Below are 4241 nucleotides of genomic sequence, written 5' to 3' on the forward strand. Positions count from 1 at the left end.
ACCTTGGCATATTTGCCAAGTGATGCATTGTATTGAGCTTTACCTATATGTGGCAAACATTTTTATCTGTGAACCAAGTACCTTTATTTGTTCCATTTGTATTGACAAGAGAATGGTCACAGAGTGCCTAAGTAGTTTTCCCAGGCAAAACCCAGATTCGAACCCAGATCACTGAGATTCAAAGGTTAGATTTTTTGCCTCATTTTACTCTGCCTGGTGGTTGCCTAGTTTTACTTAACCACTCCTGTGATGGAGAGATTTCTGTGGAGTTTCTAGTTGTCTGAGGCAGTGTTCAATCTTGAACAATTCAGAATATGATTCTGTCTTCTCCACTCATTGTTCATGGCAAAAAATTTTGGAGACATAGAGATCCAATCTAATACCTCCTTTGGATGACACTCATCCATACTTTTGGAGGTCGCCATCAATTTGATTCCATTTTGAATCTTTCCTTATCCTGAATGACTCTTCCAACTGCTTTTATATAGTATGTATTAGGTCTCTGACTTTCTGGCTATTGGGAATATTACATATGCTCTGTGATTCCATCTCTTCAACTCTAAAATGGGTATCATAATATGTCTTACTATTTAACTTTGTTGAGAAATTTAATATACTGAGTTAATATATGTAAAAATTAGTTCTGGCTATTCCAGTGGCCCAAACTATTTGTTATTACTATTATTATTGCTGCTATTATTATTTCCCATAGGGCTAGTATGGTGATTAAAATGTGTTCACATAGGTAAAGCCTCAAGCACAGAGCATGGTGCAGTTTAATTACTCAGAATATGTAATTTTTCACCCTTTCCCTAAGCATCTAATGTATGGGATAGGCTTTATGATTCCTTTCATCCCTGTGAGAGTTTATTTTATAATTTTTCACATTTGTTTGCTGCTACAATAGAACAGTCAGAATTCCTCATCTGTATAACAATATATTTAGACAACTATGACCTATAACTTCATAATGAATGCCATTCTATTCTCTTGCACATCAACAGCAGAAAAAAGAAATCAATAATTTGCTGCAAAGCCTTGATAAATGTGTTTTCCCATAGGGATAGTCATAATGATTCTGGAATGTTTGAAGAATGTTCTTGAAGACAGTGGTAGACATTCTCCATGCTCAACAGTGGGCCAGCACCAAGGTTTCTGCAATGAATGTCTGTTATGATACAGATGCTCTGGATTTTCATTAGGTTCCACAGATGCTTTCTCAGTATAAAAACATACTGGTGTGAAACTCCATGTTGAATGGTAAACACATTTCACTGAGAATATTCATAATGCCATTTTCTAGGCTAGTTGTTCTTTTGCTTTCTTTATTGGTTTGATTAAATGAATAATGCATAAAAGTATGTCCTATACACTGAGTGGCCAGATTATTATGATCTCTGAATGCATAATAATCTGGCCACTCAGTGTATATCCTATATAATAAAAGGCTAATATGCAAATTGTCCCCTTGACCAGGAGTTCGACCAGCAGGCAGGCCGGCCAACTGCCCATGTCCCCTCCCCCTGGTCAGGCTGGCCGGACCCCACCCATGCACTAATTCATGCACTGGGTCTCTAATATATATAAAGATCCAATAATAATCTGGCCACTCAGTGTATACATACACAGACTTAATCAGTGTGGAAAATCAACAACAAAAAGAAAGCACAGGGCATCTGCCTTGTTTACTCAATAACCTGCATGGAGCATGTGCATAGGAGGAAGATAGGAGCAGCCAGGTGTTGAGCAACTGTTCTAGTAATGCCAGCTGTAAGAAGGCCTACCTCATGGCTACTATTAAGAATATAATTTTATTATAAATGGTCTTCATGCAAATGGGTAATGGGAACTAGGGGCAATTTTCTATGCTGGGAGAAGAGAGGGTTCTATCACTCATTCTGAAAAAAATCATCCTCTTTCTTTTACTACTTCTCTTTCTGTACAAAATATATTTAATTCAATCACCATTCATAATCATAAATTTATTTCTAAAGGGTAGGAAAATATATTTCAAAATTATGGGCACACTGAGAGAGCTTTTAACAATGACAATTAATATTGATTTTTGGTTTCCAAAGTCATATATACTTTGGAAACCTTTAAGTCCTTAACATGTTCATTATTTTCACAACTATATAAAAATAATTCAACCCTGGGGTTCAACCTAATCTTTCAAAATACAAGTACTTTCAACTACCACCATTGGTATTTTCTGACCACAGATGTTTTCACCCATGCTCTGAAAAACATTGCTATATGATTTCCAAATAATAGATTCAATAAAATTGATTAATACATCCTGACCCATGTGTTCACACTGTGTCATTCCTTGAAATTCATTTGGAGGTTGGCTTTCAGCTTTATCTTTATTAAGTCCTTTAAAGTTATTGTCCTTTATACACTGGACACACATGGGATATAGCTCTTTTGAATTTATTTTATGGCCTTTTCCCTTCTTTACCTATGAAGAATTCATAACTCATTTAGCTGTCTGTACATTGTAGATGCTTGCTGCCTTGGCCATCCACACACTTATGCCCCTCCCCACTCCCCACCACCTCAACATTATCTTGAAGCCCTTAGTTGAAAGCAAAGAATGGTTTGATATAGTTGTGTTCTAAAGGTAATCGGGATTTGTTTTAATCAGGAATAGAAAGACTCAGAGACATCAACATGACAGTCATGAAGGAAGAAGTTTCTTCTACTCACAGATCCCTAGAAAGAGGAGGAACAACATGCCATGCCTGACCACATGAGGAAGCACCAGGGTTAGTCAGGCAGCAGAGGAAAAGCAAGAGGAAAGCCTGGACGAGAGCCTTTATGTGATATAGAAAATAGATAACCCTGGGAGATTCAGTCCCTCCAGGATCAGCAAGGCCTCAAGATGTCAAAGCATCCTATATAATAAAGAGGTAATATGCAAATTGACCATCACTCCAACACACAAGATGGCTGCCACAGGATAGCCTGCAGGGGAGGGCAGTTGTGGGCGATCAGGCCAGCAGGGGAGGGCCGTTAGGAGTGACCGGACTGGCAAGGGAGGACAGTTGGCAGGGGACCAGGCCTGCAGGGGAGGGCCATTAGGGGTGACCAGACCAGCAAGGGAGGACAGTTGGGGGGGACCCAGGCCTGCAGGGGAGGACAGTTGGGGGGGACCCAAGCCTGCAGGGGAGGACAGTTAGGGGCAACCAGGCCAGTAGGGGAGGGCAGTTGGGGGGACCGGGCCTGCAGGGGAGGGCAGTTAGGGGCAACCAGGCCAGCAGGGGAGGGCAGTTGGGGGGACTGGGCCTGCAGGGGAGGGCAGTTAGGGGCAACCAGGCCTGCAGGGGAGGGCAGTTGGGGATGACCAGGCTGGCAGGAGAGGGCAGTTAGGGGCGACCAGGCCTGTAGGGGAGGGCAGCTGGGGGCAACCACGCCTGTAGGGGAGGACTGTTGGGGGGTCCCAGGCCTGCAGGCAGGGCTGTTGGGGGGGACCAAGCCTTCAGGGGAGCGCAGTTGGGGGTAACCAGGCCTGCAGGGGAGGGCAGTTAGGGGCAATCAGGCAGGCAGGGGGGCAGTTAGGTGTGGATCAAGCTGGCAGGGGTGTGGTTAAGGGGGTGATCAGGCTGGCAGGAAGAAATGGTTAGGGGCAATCAGGCAGGCAGGCAGGCCAGCAGTTGGGAGCCAGCAGTCCTGGATTGTGAGAGAGATGTCCAACTGCCCATTTAGGCCCATCCCGGTGGGCCTAAATGGGCAGTTGGACATCCCTTGAGGGGTCCCAGATGGAGAGGGTGCAGGGTGGGCTGAGGGATATACTTCCCCTTCCTCCCCCCCATGCACAAATTTCGTGCACCGGGCCTCTAGTGAAAATATAGAAAATAAAAGTCAGGATTAATACTGAAAAAAAAAAAATTATATTGGTTGGTGCCCAAAGTGAAAGAGACACCTCACCTGTATGACTGATTTGTGAGCGCATTCAGGAAGAAATTTTCTTTTCTATCATTACATGCACAGCCATAGCACAGTGTCAAGGCCATGGGAAGTGATTATTGGTATTTGTTGTATTCTAGGGCCTAGAATACCCTATTAGTAAGTTTTGCTTACCTCTTTATTTTTCTTTTCTTTTTAAAACATGGTCTGGGAAAAATGCTTTTTAAATTGATTTTTTTTTGAGAGAGAGAGGATGGGAGAAAGATAGGGAGATAGAAACATCAATGAGAAACTTTTTTTTTTACTATTAAACTATTAAACTATACACTTTA

Source organism: Eptesicus fuscus, chromosome 1 (genome assembly GCF_027574615.1).
Source record: "Eptesicus fuscus isolate TK198812 chromosome 1, DD_ASM_mEF_20220401, whole genome shotgun sequence".
NCBI classification, from domain to species: Eukaryota; Metazoa; Chordata; class Mammalia; order Chiroptera; family Vespertilionidae; genus Eptesicus; species Eptesicus fuscus.